This window comes from Oryx dammah, unplaced genomic scaffold (assembly GCF_014754425.2).
Source record: "Oryx dammah isolate SB20612 unplaced genomic scaffold, SCBI_Odam_1.1 HiC_scaffold_18, whole genome shotgun sequence".
In the NCBI taxonomy this organism is placed as follows: Eukaryota; Metazoa; Chordata; class Mammalia; order Artiodactyla; family Bovidae; genus Oryx; species Oryx dammah.
The window spans coordinates 112,571,731-112,586,750 of record NW_024070202.1 but is presented as its reverse complement, the minus strand read 5'-3'; the positions used below and the strand labels follow the sequence as shown (position 1 = coordinate 112,586,750).

The window sequence follows — 15,020 nt, the reverse complement described above, 5'->3', positions numbered from 1 at the left end:
ATGGGGTGGCAAAGGGTCGGGGTCTGACATGACTGAGTGACTGAAAATCTACACACACACACACACACACACACATATGCTTAGTCGCTCAGTCATGTCCAACTATTTGGGGCCTCAGGAACTATAGCCCACCAGGCTCTTCTGTCCATGAAGATTCTCCAGGCAAGACTACTGACGTGGGGCCATGCCCCTCTCCAATATACACAAACACACATATATCAATAAATATATATAGATATCTATGTATATTATTAATGCTGCATAAGAGTCTCCCTCTCTGATGTGTGGCTTTTTTTTTTTTAACCAATTTACTGATGCTGTGTAGTAAGTCATTTCCAGACTATAAAGAAAGCATTCAGCCTGGTCAGTTCAGTTCAGTTGCTCAGTTGTGTCCAACTCTTTGTGATCCCATGGGCTGCAGCATGTCAGGCTTCCCTGTCCATCACCAACCTCTGAAGTTTGCTCAAACTCATGTCCATCCAGTTGGTGATGCCATCCAACCATCTCATCCTCTGTCATCTTCTTCTCCTGCCTTCAGTCTTTCCCTGCAACAGGGTCTTTTCCAATGAGTCAGTTCTTCACATCACGTAGCCAAAGTATTGGAGTTTCAGCTTCAGTGTCAGGCCTTCCAATAAGTATTCAGGACTGATTTCCTTTAGAATGGACTGGTTGGATCTCCTTGCAGTCAAAGAGACTCTCAAGAGTCTTCTCCAACACCACAGTTCAAAAACATCAATTGTTCAGTACTCAGATTTCTTTACAGTCCAACTCTGACATCCCTACATCACTATTGGAAAAATCAAAGCTTTCACTAGATGAATCTTTGTGGCAAAGTAATGTCTCTGCTTTCTAATATGCTGTCTAAGTTGGTCATAGCTTTTCTTCCAAGGAGCAAGCATCTCTTAATTTCATGGCTGCAGTCACCATCTGCAGTGATTTTGAAGCCCAAAAATAAAGTCTGTCATTGTTTCCATTGTTTCCACATCTATTTCACATGAAGTGATGGGACTGGATACCATGATCTTAGTTTTCTGAATGTTATGTTTTAGCCCAACTTTTTCACTCTCCTCTTTCACCTTCATCAAGAGCCTCTTTAGTTCTTCTTCACTTTCTGCTATAAGGGTGGTGTCATCTGCATATCTGAGGTTATTGATATTTCTCCCTGCAATCTTGACTCCAGCCTGTGATTCATCCAGCCCAGCGTTTCTCATGATGTACTCTGCATAGAAGTTAAATAAGCAGGGTGACAGTATACAGCCTTTACGTACTCCTTTTGCTACTTGGAACCAGTCTGTTGTTCCATGTCCAGTTCTAACTGTTGCTTCCTGACCTGCATACAGATTTTTCAAGAGGCAGGTCATGTGGTCTGGTATTCCCACTTCTTGAAGTATTTTCCACAGTTTGTTGTGATCCACATAGTCAAAGGCTTTGGTGTACTCAATAGGGTAGAAGTAGATGTTTTTCTGGAACTCTCTTGCTTTTTTGATGATCCAATGGATGCTGGCAATTTGATTTCTGCTTCCTCTGCCTTTTCTAAAACCAGCTCCAACATCTGGAATTTCACAGTTCACGTACCGCTGAAGCATCATTTGGAGGATTTTGAGCATTACTTTACTAGTGTGTGAGATGAGTGCAAGTGTGCAGTAGATTGAACATTCTTTGACATTGCCTCTCTTTGGGATTGAGATGAAAATTGACCTTTCCTATCCTGTGGCCACTCCTGAGTTTTCAAAATTTGCAGACATATTGAGTGAAGCACTTTCAAAGCATCATCTTTTAGGAATTGAAATAGCTCAACCAGAATCCCATCACCTCCAAAGCAAAAACACCCAATTGTGGATGTGACTGGCAATGGAAGTAAAGTCCGATGTTGTAAAGTGCAATATTGCATAGGAATGTAGAATGTTAGATCCATGAATCAAGGCAAAATAGAAGTGTTTAAACAGGAGATCGCAACAGTGAACACTGACATTATAGGAATCAGTCAACTAAAATGGCCTGGAATGGGTGAATTTAACTCACGTGACCATTATATCTACTACTGTGCACAAGAATTCCTTAGAAGAAATGGAGTAGCCATCATAGTCAAAAAAGGAGTTCGAAATGCAGTACTTAGATGCCATCTCAAAAATGATAGAATGATCTCTGTTTCCTTAGCAAACCATTCAATATCACAGTAATCCAAGTCTATGCCCTGATCAGGAACACTGAAGAAGCTGAAGTTGAACAGTTCTATGAAGACCTACAAGACCTTCCAGAATTAACACCCAAAAAAGATGTCCTTTTCATTAAAGGGGACTGTAATGCAAATGTAAGAAGTCAAAAGATACCTGGAGTAACAGGCAAATTTGGCCTTGGAGTACTAGATGAAGCAGGTCAAAGGCTAACAGAGTTGTTCCAAGAGTACACACTGGTCATAGCAAACACCCTCTTCCAATAACACAAAAGAAGATTCTACACATGGACATCACCAGATGGTAAATACTGAAATCAGGTTGATTATATTCTTTGCAGCAAAGTCGGAGAAGCTTTATACAGTCAGCAAAAACAAGACAAGGAGCTGCCTGTGGCTGAGATCAAACTCCTTATTACCAAATTCAGGCTTAAATTGAAGAAAGTGGGGGAAAACACTAGACCATTCAGGCAAGTAAATTAGTTCTTTAAGTCCTAGGCTGCCAGTTCGTAGAATGAGAACTGTAAAACTGGAAGCTTTCTAGAGAAGATGTTTTCCAACTCCTTCATTTTGCAGCTCAAGTGACAGAGGCTTAAAGCAGTCGTGACTTGCACAAGCACGGTTGGTTCTGCCACTCTTACTGTAACCTCTGTCAGTCCTTAACCACATCTAGGTTTTTGCTCCCTCCTCTGTAAAATGAACTGGTGATCATCACAGCTAACAACTCCCAGCAGCTTGCTGTGTGCCCAATACTGTCCTGAGGACATTAAATGCCTTTTCTAATTCTCCCAACTTTCCAGAAATTATTTATGATCATTTACCTTCTAATATAGAGGGGAATATCAAAACATAGAAAGCTTAAATAACTTGCCTGAGATAAGAAAATTAGGAAATTTTGCAAAGCTGATCTATTAACCTAGGAAGAACTGCCTCCCAAATCCTCAAATTCCAATTCTTAAATTTCTTCTAAGAAAACTGGTTGTGCTCTTGAGCTTCACGGAGAAGAGGAGTCCCTGTGACATATCCTGAGAGTAGTATTGCCCATTGCCTCCCAGGGTAGAAGGCAGACAGATTAATACTATGCACTGTGCTTTATACAAAAGAAGAATGAAGCATTCTTTCTTATCTCAAGAGTTTTGGAAGTTTGTGCCTGTTCATCTATTTATCGACATTGATTGGTTGTTTACAGTGGCTGGTAGGTTTTATACTACACACTGAGAATCTAAACACAAGGAAAACAAACTCCCTTTTGAGACTGACATCATTCACTTAGCATAATAATTTGGGGAATCATTCAAGTCGTATGTGCCAAGAGCTTATTCTCCTTTATTGCTGCGTAGTGTTCCATCTAGTCCTTTTAGAACTAACACCAAAAAAGGTGTCCTTTTCATTATAGGGGATTGGAATGCAAAAGTAGGAAGTCAAGAAACATCTGGAGAAACAGGCAACTTTGGCCTTGGAATGCGGAATGAAGCAGGGCAAAGGCTAATAGAGTTTTGCCAAGAAAATGCCCTGGTCATAGCAAACACCCTCTTCCAACAACACAAAAGAAGACTACACATTGACATCACCAGATGGTCAACACCGAAATCAGATTGATTATATTCTTTGCAGTCAAAGATGGAGAAGCTCTATACAGTCAACAAAAGCAAGACCAGGAGCTGACTGTGGCTCAGATCATGAACTCCTTATTACCAAATTCAGACTTAAATTGAATAAAGTAGGGAAAACCGCTAGACCATTCAGGTATGATCTCAATCAAATCCCTTATGATTATACAGTGAAAGTGAGAAATAGATTTAAGGGCCTAGATCTGATAGATAGAGTGCCTGATGAACTATGGAATGAGGTTCGTGACATTGTACAGGAGACAGGGATCAAGACCATCCCCATGGAAAAGAAATGCAAAAAAAGCAAAACGGCTGTCTGGGGAGGCCTTACAAATAGCTGTGAAAAGAAGAGAAGAGAAAAGCAAAGGATAAAAGGAAAGATATAAGCATCTGAATGCGGAGTTACAAACAATAGCAAGAAGAGATAAGAAAGCCTATTTCAGAGATCAATGCAAATAAATAGAGGAAAAGAACAGAATGGGAAAGACTAGAGATGTCTTTAAGAAAATTAGAGATACCAGGGGAACATTTCATGCAAAGATGGGCTCAATAAAGGACAGAAATTGTATGGACCTAAAAAAAGCAGATGATATTAAGAAGAGGTGGCAAGAATACACAAAAGAACTATACCAAAAAGATCCTCATGACCCAATTAATCATAAAGGTGTGATCACTCATCTAGAGCCAGACATTCTGGAATGTGAAGTCAAGTGGGCCTTAGAAAGCATCACTATGAACAAAGCTAGTGGAGGTGATGGAATTCCAGTGGAGCTATTTCAAATCCTGAAAGATGATGCTGTGAAAGTGCTGCCCTCAATATGCCAGAAAATATGAAAAACTCAGCAGTGGCCACAGGACTGGAGAAGGTCAGTTTTCATTCCAATCCCAAAGAAAGGCAATGCCAAAGAATGCTCAAACTACCGCACAATTGCACTTATTTCATATGCTAGTAAAGTAATGCTCAAAATTCTCCAAGCCAGGCTTCAGCAATATGTGAACCATGAACTTCCTGATGTTCAAGCTGGTTTTAGAAAAGGCAGAGGAACCAGAGATCAAATTGCCAACATCCCCTAGATCATGGGGAAAGCAAGAGAGTTCCAGAAAAACATCTATTTGTGCTTTATTGACTATGCCAAAGTCTTTGACTGTGTAGATCACAATAAACTGTGGAAAATTCTGAAAGAGGTGGAAATACCAGACCACCTGACCTGCCTCCTGAGAAATCTGTATGCAGGTCAGGAAGCAACAGTTAAACCTGGACATGGGACAGCAGACTGGTTCCAAATAGGAAAAGGAGTATGTCAAAGCTGTAAATTGTCACCCTGCTTATTTAACTTAAATGCAGAGTACATCATGAGAAATGCTGGACTGGAAGAAACACACCTGGAATCAAGATTGCTGGGAGAAATATCAATAACCTCAGATATGCAGATGACAACACGCTTATGGCAGAAAGTGAAGAGGAACTAAAAACCTCTTGATGAAAGTGAAAGAGGAGAGTGAAAAAGTTGGCTTAAACTCAACATTCAGAAAACTAAGATCATGGCATCTGATCCCATCACTTCATGGGAAATAGATGGCGAAACAGTGCAAACAGTGTCAGACTTTATATTTGGGGGGCTCCAAAATCACTGCAGATGGTGACTGCAGCCATGAAATTAAAAGATGCTTACTCCTTGGAAGAAAAGTTATGACCAACCTAGATAGCATATTCAAAAACAGAGACATTACTTTGCCGACTAATATCTGTCTAGTCAAGGCTATGGTTTTTCCAGTAGTCATGTATGGATGTGAGAGTTGGACTGTGAAGAAGGCTGAGCACCGAAGAATTGATGCTTTTGAACTGTGGTGTTGGAGAAGACTCTTGAGAGTCCCTTGGACTGCAAGGAGATCCAACCAGTCCATTCTGAAGGAGATCAGCCCTGGGTGTTCTTTGGAAGGAATGATGCTAAAGCTGAAACTCCAGTACTTTGGCCACCTCATGCAAGAGTTGACTCATTGGAAAAGACTCTGATGCTGGGAGGGATTGGGGGTAGGAGGAGAAGGGGACGACAGAGGATGAGATGGCTGGATGGCATCACAGACCCGATGGACATTAATCTGAGTGAACTCCAGGAGTTGGTGATGGACAGGGAGGCCTGGCGTGCTGTGATTCATGGGGTCGCAAAGAGTCGGACACGACTGAGTGACTGAACTGAAATGAACTGACTAGATGGACCTTTGTTGGCAATGTAATGTCTCTGCTTTTAATATGCTGTCTAGGTTGGTCATAGCTTTTCTTCCAAGGAGCAAACGTCTTTTAGTTTAGTGATTGCACTCACCATCTGAAGTGATCTTAGAGCCCATGAAAAGAAAGTCTCTCACTGTTTCCATTGTTTCTCCATCTATTTGCCATGGAGTGATGGGACTGGATGTCATGATCTTAGTTTTCTGAATGTTGAGTTTTAAGCCAGCTTTTTCACTTCCTATTTCACTTTCATCAAGGGTCTCTTTAGTTCTTCTTCACTTTCGGCTATAAGGGTGGTGTCATCTGCATATCTGAGGTTATTGATATTTCTCCTGGCAATCTTAATTGCAGCTTGTGCTTCATCCAGCCTGGCATTTTGCTTGATGCATTCTGTGTATAAGTTAAATAAGCAGGGTGACAATATACAGCCTTGATGTACTCCTTTTCCAATTTGGAACCAATCTGTTGTTCCACGTCCTGTTCTAACTGTTGCTTCTTGACTGGCATACAGATTTCTCAGGAAGCAGGTAAGGTGATCTGGGATTCCCATCTCTTGAAGAATTTTCCATGGTTTTTCATGATCTACATAGTCAAATGCTCTGGCGTAATCAGTAAAGCAGAAGTAGATGCTTTTCTGGAATTCTCTTGCTTTTCCCATGACCCAACAGATGTAGGCAATTTGATCGCTGGTTCCTCTGCCTTTTCTAAAACCAGCTTGAACATCTGGAAGTTCACGGTTCATGTACTGCTGAAGCCTGGCTTGGAGAATTTTGAGCATTACTTTACTAGTATGTGAGATGAGTGCAATTGTGTGGTAGTTTGAACATTCTTTGGCATTGCCCTTCTTTGGGATTGGAAGCAAAACTGACCTTTTCCAGTCCTGTGGCCACTGCTGTGTTTTCCAAATTTGCCGGCATATTGAGTACAGCACTTTCATAGCATCATCTTTTAGAATTTGAAATAGCTCAGTTGGAATTCCATCACCTCCACTAGCTTTGTTCATAGTGATGTTTCCTAAGGCCCACTTGCCTTTGTATTCCAGGATGTCTGGCTCTAGGTGAGTGATCACACCATCGTTATTATCTGGATCATGAAGATATTTTTTGTACAGTTCTCCTGTGTATTCTTGCCATGTCTTCTTAGTATCTTCTGTTTCTCATAGGTCTGTACCATTTTTCCTTTATTTTGCCCCTCTTTGCATGAAATATTCCCTTGGTATCTCTCATTCTCTTGAAGAGATCTCTAGTCTTTCCCATTCTGTCTTTTCTTTCAACACTTGGAAAATATTGTGTCCCTTCCTTCTGGCCTCCATGATATCTGATGAACAGTCTGGAGATGGTCTTGAACCACCATGGAGGTAGAACATGACATGTCTCTCAAGCATCTGCCATTTCTGTCTCCCTGTCTAAAGAATAGCAGGATCCAGACACTACTCCCTATTCCAGTATGTAAGTAGGGTTGAGGGTAAAAGTCTCCTGTTGTTTCTAAGTTTGTCCTTGCACATCAGCTACTTCATGATCATGGTTTACTTGAATGCCACTCAGCTCTGTAGTAAGTCTCAGCTTGATTTAGTTTTGGTCAGCAGCTGACCTCCAGGATCCATATCCTTCCTTGGTCATTGCTGCCACCAGCATGCCATTCTCAGAGGAGACTAATGTGGAGGCAGCTTACATTCCTCTTTAGTGCCCTGCTGACCCACACCTATGTAAGACCTGCCATTTCATCTTCCTGAATGGCAACAAGGTGTAATTGTTGTGTGTTGACCAGGGATAACTAGAGAAAATCACCACAGAGTGACACGCTCATTTTCCAGGGCTGTCATAACAAAGTAGCACAACGAAGTGGCGTATAATAACATAAATTTATTCTCTCACAGTTCTAGAGGCCAGAAGTCCAGAATAAATGTGCTGGCAGGGCCATGCTCCTCCTGAAGGCTGTTAGGAAGTTTCCTTCCTTGCCACTTCTAGCTTCTAGTGGCCCCTGGCAGCATTATTCCAACCTCTGTTTCTGTCTTCATATGACTGTCTGTCCAATGCCTGTGTCTGTGTCCAGTGTCCCTCTTGTAATAAGGACCGCTTGCATGGATTACAGCTCATCCCAGTGGCCTTACCTTAACAATTAAATCTACAAAGATCTTATTTGCAATAAGATCACATTCATAGTGTTAGGGCTTCAGCATCCTTTTGGGGAACACAGAGGGAAAAGGCTTAAAAAGTGAAGCCAAATATAAATGTTAACAGAGTACAAGAAACTAAGCCTGAAATCCTGTTGAAGACACTCTCATGAGCTCATTCTTGTTTTTGGATGTTTCTTGTAAATGCAATCATATCTTCATGTGATCTTTTCCCTGGCTTCTTTCACTTAGCATAATGCTTTCAAAGCTTATTCACATTGTTGCATGTAACTGTACTCCATTCCTTTGTAAAAACATAAGTTTTTAAAATATTTGTTTATTTATTCACTGCATCGTCTTAGTTGCAGCACATGGAATCTTCACTGTGTGCTCGATCTCTCTAGTTGTGGCACACAGCCTTAGTAATTGTCGCACACATGCTCTCTAGTTGTGGCATGTGGCCTGTGGAGCAGGAGGACTCAGTAATTGTGGAGCTCAGTCTTAGTTGTTCCGTGGCATGTGAAATCTTAGTTAGAAAACTAGGGATCATACCTGTGTCCCCTGCTTTGGAAAGTGTATTCTTAACCACTGGACCACCATGAAAGTCCCTACTCCATTCCTTTTTTGGCTAAGTAATACTCTATTATATGTATATATACATCGTGTGGTGTGTGTGTATGTATCCATTTATTAGTTGTCCATTTGGGTAGTTTCCACTTTATTTTACTATTATGAATAATGATGCTTTATCAGTCATGTAGAATTTTTGGACTGAGCATGCATTGTCAGTCCTCTTGGATATATACCTAGGAAGTGAAATTACTGCATCATATGGTAATCTATGTTTAACTTTTTGAGGCAATGCCAAACTGTTTTCTACAGCAGTTGTGTCATTTTACTTCCTCACCAGCAGTGGACGAGGGTTAAATTTATCCACATACTCATCAGTATTTGTTATTTTGTCTTTTAAAAAAAAAACCCAGGGAGTATGAAGGGGTATCTTGTTTTGATTTGCATTTCCCCAATGACAAATGATATTCATTATTTGTTTTCACATATTTATTGGCCATTTGTGTATCTTATTTGAAGAAACTCTTATTCAAATCTTTCACTCATTTAAAAATAGGATTATTTGCCTTCTTGTTGTAGAGTTGTAAGAGTTCATTATATATTCTGGATATGAGATCTTTATCAGGTTGGCAATTATTTTCTCCCATTCTTTAGGCTGTCTTTTCACTTTCTAGATAGTGTTATTTATTTAATGGGAAAATGTTTTAAATTTTGATTAAATATGACACCTGTTTTTCTTTGGTGCTTTTGATGTCATATATTAGAAACTGTTGTCTAATCCATGGTCATGAAGATTTGCGCTTGTTTTCTTCTTTTAACTCTTACATTTAGATCTTTGATCCATTTTGAGTTAATGGTTTTATATCGTGCAAGATAAACATCCAAATTTACTATTTTGCTTGTGAATATCCAGTGGTCCCAGCACTATATGTTGTTTCTATCCATTAATCTATTACAGACATTCTTCATGGCGTTCTTTATCCTCCTGTGTATATCCCACATATATACAGACAGCTCTCTAGTATTGAACTAGACGATTGCCTGCCCTTTGGGATCCGTGGCATGTTCCTACCCTCCATATCCATCAGCTCAACCAGGGTCACTTAGGAACTTCCTAGCCTTCATTCCTTCCCAAAGCAAGAGCAAGAATCAGATGTTTCTCATTGTTTGAGTCTTAGGTTAAAACTATCCATTGCTCAGATGGGGCACTTTGTCATTCTATTTTCACATTTATTTTCACCAATGACCATCCCTTTTCTCAGAGGAGTGACAATGGTAGAATATTTCTCTGTTTACTCTAAGAGTGTATTGAACAAAATCAAGATCGCCTATCAGGACCTCTGCTGAGATCCGCACACAACTCCTTAAACCAAAATGACCTTTGCTGGTGAGGAAATTTCAAGCCTTAGCATTGGGCACTGGTGTTCCTGTTAGTGTTTGCAATGGCATCCATGCAGAGTTTGTGGACTGAGTTGTTGCAGATCATTTTTCTTCTTACACATCTCATTAGTGACCTCAGGGCTTCCCTGGTGGCTCAGCTGGTAAAGAATCTGCCTGTAATGTGGGAGACCTGGGTTTGATCCATGGTTGGGAGGGTGCCCTGGAGAAGAGAAAGGCTACCCACTCCAGTATTGTGGCCTGGAGAATTGCATGGACTGTATAGGCCATGGGGTCACAAAGAATTGGACACAACTGGGTGACTTTCACTTAGTGATCTGAGGTCATCAGTAGGCTGAGAATCTCTGGCTGGGTAGGCAAGAGGCAGAGGATGCTGTAGGGAGAGACCTGGAAGTGCATAGCTGTATTACAGATGGGCTTCTGTTGGTGTTTGAAGATGGTGGTGCTGGGGATAAAGCAAATGTGAATAAAGACATAGGGAGGCACACCTAGGACTGATGATACAGGCTAACCTGGCTCACTTGTCTGCACCAGACAGCTGATTCTCCCAGGCATGCATGAGACAGGAGTGACTCACTACTCCACAATCATATCACCAGTTCTCAGCCCACAAAGTCCTATTTGTCTCTTGAGATTCACATAAAATAAAAATCTCCAATCCGCTTAAATCTTTAAATTTATCCCTGAATTGAAAAGCCATACCCTTGCTTACCCTGTGAGTTGGTCAGCTAGTGAGAAAACTCCTCCTTGGGAGGAGACTTTCTGAAGGACCTCCATGGGCCCTAGAGAAACAAGTCTCCAATGACAGTCTCTTTGGACGTGCAGAAACATCTGCATTCAAGCTGCTGGGGGGCGACAATCCCCTGCCGGTACAGAGGGCCAGGTCTGCACTAATATCTTCTCTTCTTGTCATCACACACCTGAGTGAGTGTGTGGGTGCATGGTTGTTTGCCGGTGGGGTCAGGAATGAGACAGCAGCATCTGTGTTCAATGCGTATATAAAGTGGATGAAGAAACATCTGCAAATACTGATTTCTTTGAACACAGTGTGACTGTCCAGTACGTTTATTTCTTCCATTCAGTTCAATTTAAACAATTGAATATGTACTCAGACTCTGCCCTGGGTCGGTTCTGCCCTTGGTTCACTGGGGAGTCCAGGAGATGAGAGGGCAAATGGTCCTCATCTGCTTTCAGGAGTAAAAGCAGTTCAGTGACAGGATAGAGTCAAAGGCAGTCTGAGGTCAGGTGGAAAACACCTAAAATTAACAGTGGCTTTTAGGCTCTGCAGAGAGGGGAGTTCAGGTACCACCAGGTAACAGAGGAAGGTTTCAGGTGGGAGATTTGCCTGGCACGCCTCTGAGGTTGGTAGATTAGGAGAGGTGAGGGAGAAAAGAAGGGAATGCGTGCCCTGAAGCAGCAGCGCACCTGAGATGACCGTGATTATCACTGCAAGGGATGAAGTGTTATTTACAATGTGTCAGGACTGAACTCACCAAAGGCATCAGGCAGCTAGCTGCAGAGCAGGTACAGCAGAAACAGGGCGCTCAGCAGGGCGGCCAGGCCCAGCTTACACCAGGTCCCCGGCGCTGCCTTGAGACACCACCACAGCCTGGCCAGCGGCCAGTAGCTCTGCGACCCTGCGCAGCCTCTCCTCGGGGCTCAGCCCGCCCAGGGTCTGCGCCAGGCAGTACACGTCGTTGGTGTAGGGGGCGCCGCCCTGGTCCCTCACCAGCTCCTCCACCAGCCACATCAGCTCCCCGACCTGCGCCTCCCGCTCTCCATCGGCCGCTCGGTTGTCGAAGGCGCAGCAGCGGCCCCCGCTCTCGGCCACCAGCTCCCGGAGCGCGCGGTTGTCGGTGTCGCGCACGTACTGCTGCAGCGAGCCCCCCGCCAGGTCCTCCCTGGGGTGAAGACCACGACGGCGCGCGCCGCGATGCCCGCCCCGAAGAGCGCCTTCACCCCGCGCCAGGCCCGCAGGTCCTGGGCGGTGAAGCAGCCGAGCTGGGTCACCACGAGCACGGCGTGGGGCCCTGGGGCCGACAGCAGGTAGCACCCGTCCCACGAGGCCCAGCGGCAGCTCCCCGTGGCGCAGGCTCTGGTCACCGCCTTGGCCGCGAGCCTGGAGAGGAAGTGCTTCCACTGGATGCTGCTGCCGGTGGCGCTCTTCCTGGTCCCTGACCTCCCGGCCAGGAGGAGGCGCAGCCTGCGCTCCTGCAGAGCGGATGTGAACTCCTGGAAACCTGTGGGCACCGGTGGTCTGTAAGCTTCGGAACCTGAGAGCAACATGTCCCAGTCCCCGGGTCTCCTGGACGCCTTGCGAGCAAAGAAGAACAGAGCGCTTCCACGGTTGTGTTTGGGACCAAACCTTTACTGGTTTCCCTTGTGGCTCAATTGATAAAGAATCTGCCTGCAGTGTGGGAGACCTGGGTTCTATCCCTGGCTTGGAAAGATCCCCTGGAGAAGGGAAAGTCTACCCACTCCAGTATTCCGGCCTGGAGAATTCCATGGACTGTATCGTCCACGAGGTCTCAGGGTCTGACATGACTAGGCGACTTTCACTTTAACTTTACTGAGTGACCTGCTGTGAGATGTGGGCACTCCAAGGGGGTCTCTACCCGTCTATTTCTCCCATCTTTGGCGTCACACGTGCACCTGTGCTCCAGCAGCTGCTGAACCTCTCTCTAGAGGATACGTCTTTGTAATACAGGCCATTACTTCGTCTGATATGATCTGTCATCCAGGCTGTGCAGAGCTGGTCTTTCTTTTCCCTGATGCCCTCCCACTGGGGAAAGGGGTGGGGCAGTGGGCCCAGCGCAGAGGGATATCTGGAGTCCCATAGCTGGGGTTTGAATGATAGACTGTCCTCTACCAGCCTTGTAACCCTGGGGAGCTGCTTAATCTAAGGGTTAAACCTCTTCTGCACAAACGGAATCAATATTGTAGCGTTGTCCTCACAGGGCATCAGAAAATAAGATGAGCTCAACTCTCTTCCTTCCCTTCCTGCCTCCATCCTCCTCCTCTCTTGTCTCTTAAACCTGCGGCCTAGTAAGACACTTGTGTAGCCCTCCATCCTTGTTCCCTAACAGCTTCTACCTGGTGAACCATGTTCCCTCTAATACATGACTTGATGCCCTCTACATCCACTTCTGTTTATTCATTTTATTTTGGAAATGGAGATACAGGTTAGTCAAAGAACTTGATATCTCACAGCAGGGCGGGGACAAAGATCCAGGTGAAGTGCCAGCCCCAGGGCTCTTGCTGCTTCACCCCAGCATCAAGTCACCTCTCGGCTTCTCTTGTTCAGTCTTGAATTAGCCCATCCCCCTACCATCCAGGGTTCACACCTGGGGACAAATACTCATTGTGAGACGTGTTCTTACCATTGGCGTTTTCTTCACCTCTTGCCACCTTCTGTCCTCCCATAATTACCTGAAAGAGTCCGAGACACAATTTGTTCATTCACTTATTTATCAAATAGGTGTAACTGCCTACAGTGTGTCAGGCCAGGTCTAAAATGCTGGTGACCTCGGAGTGAGAAGGTCATAGTTCCTGCCTTCCCTGGGGCATTGGAAAGAGATTGGAGGAAATGTTCAGCAAAGACATTTGGAGGAGCCTAGTCTGGGGTTGGGATGATGCTGTGAGAACACCTGGTAAGCTTGGCTTTGTCTTCTCAGTGCCCCCAAATGCAAAGAGCACAGGGGAGATGATAACATTTACTCTGTTTCAAGATGAGCCCCTTAGCTGGTCTGGAAATCAGTAGGGTTTATTGTAGGGGCTATAAGATACTGAGACCCTGGTCTTGAAGAGTATGTACCGCTTGCTTGCCCCTAGTCCCAGTGGAGAGGCAGTAGATTGAACACTGCCTGGTGCTCTGGCCAGCCTGCCAGGACTGCCCCCAGAGCACCTCCCAGCACCTGATATCCTACTCCATCCACTACTACTCCCCCCAAAGGCAGAGGCCACCACTGCCAGTGGGTAGGTGAGCACCAGGGAAGGAGCAGAGAAAGCTCTGTGGTCTGCCTCCAACCCTTTGGTTCCCCATCCTGCCTCTAACCAAGGGGTACACACCGAGGAAAAAATGGAATCAGCTCAAAAGTGGCCCCGAGGCCTCAGGTCATGGCTATGCCCCCAGCCAAGGTGAAGACAGTCATCAATCTGGGGAAAGATTAAGCTCCCTTAAGACTCCAGCTCCTGCCGCTTGGCTTTTGTCCTCCCACAATAGGGTGGCAACTGGTATGGAGCCTAGGAGAAGCCCTGGCTGGCACCTGGGTCGGGCTGTAGCCGCTCCAACTCCAGCCCTGCCTCCCACCACTGTGGTGGCTGCCAGCACACTCTGGGAGATGACACAGTCAGCGGTCACTTCCGGTCCAGCTCTCCCACCAAAGCCACCAGGCACATGCACACTGCAAAGGGACACTTCCACGAAGGACATGCCTTCAGGGCAGGATGGGTGACCGTTCACCTAACTTCATAGCAGCAGACTGAGAAAGTTGAAGAGAATGAGAAAACAGAGGCATACGTTTTAAATGAAAGAACAAGATAACAGAGACAATTTGCTTGCCAAAGGGTCCAAAGCAACAGTAGTAAAAATGCTAAGTGAACTTGTGAAAACAAGAACTGAGCACAGTGGAAAGTTCAGCAAAGAACTAGAAAATATAAAAACCAGTCAGAGCTGATGATTATGATAACGGAAATGAAAAACGTGCTAGAAGGAATTCAGGCCAGCTGAGGTGACACAGAAGAACACCTAAGACAGAACAGTGGAAATCACCTAACCAGAACAGCAAAAAGAAAACACGTTTAAAAAATGGATGATAGTTTATCGGTCCTCTGAGAAAATGTCAAGTGTACTAACATTCACGTTATAGGAAGAGATGAGAGAGAAGTGGGTCAAAAGTGTGTTTGGTGAAATTATAATTGAAAAGTTTC

The 15,020-nt window shown here is 44.3% G+C and overlaps 1 protein-coding gene and 1 pseudogene across 1 annotated transcript in view; both read right to left on the bottom strand.

Annotated features, from left to right (window-relative positions):
• The window catches only part of LOC120877906 (GTPase IMAP family member 1-like), a 597,608-nt gene that overhangs the window by 578,756 nt on the left and 3,832 nt on the right, over positions 1-15,020 (bottom strand). The window lies entirely within an intron of this gene.
• On the bottom strand, positions 11,228-13,514 carry LOC120877921 (annotated as a pseudogene).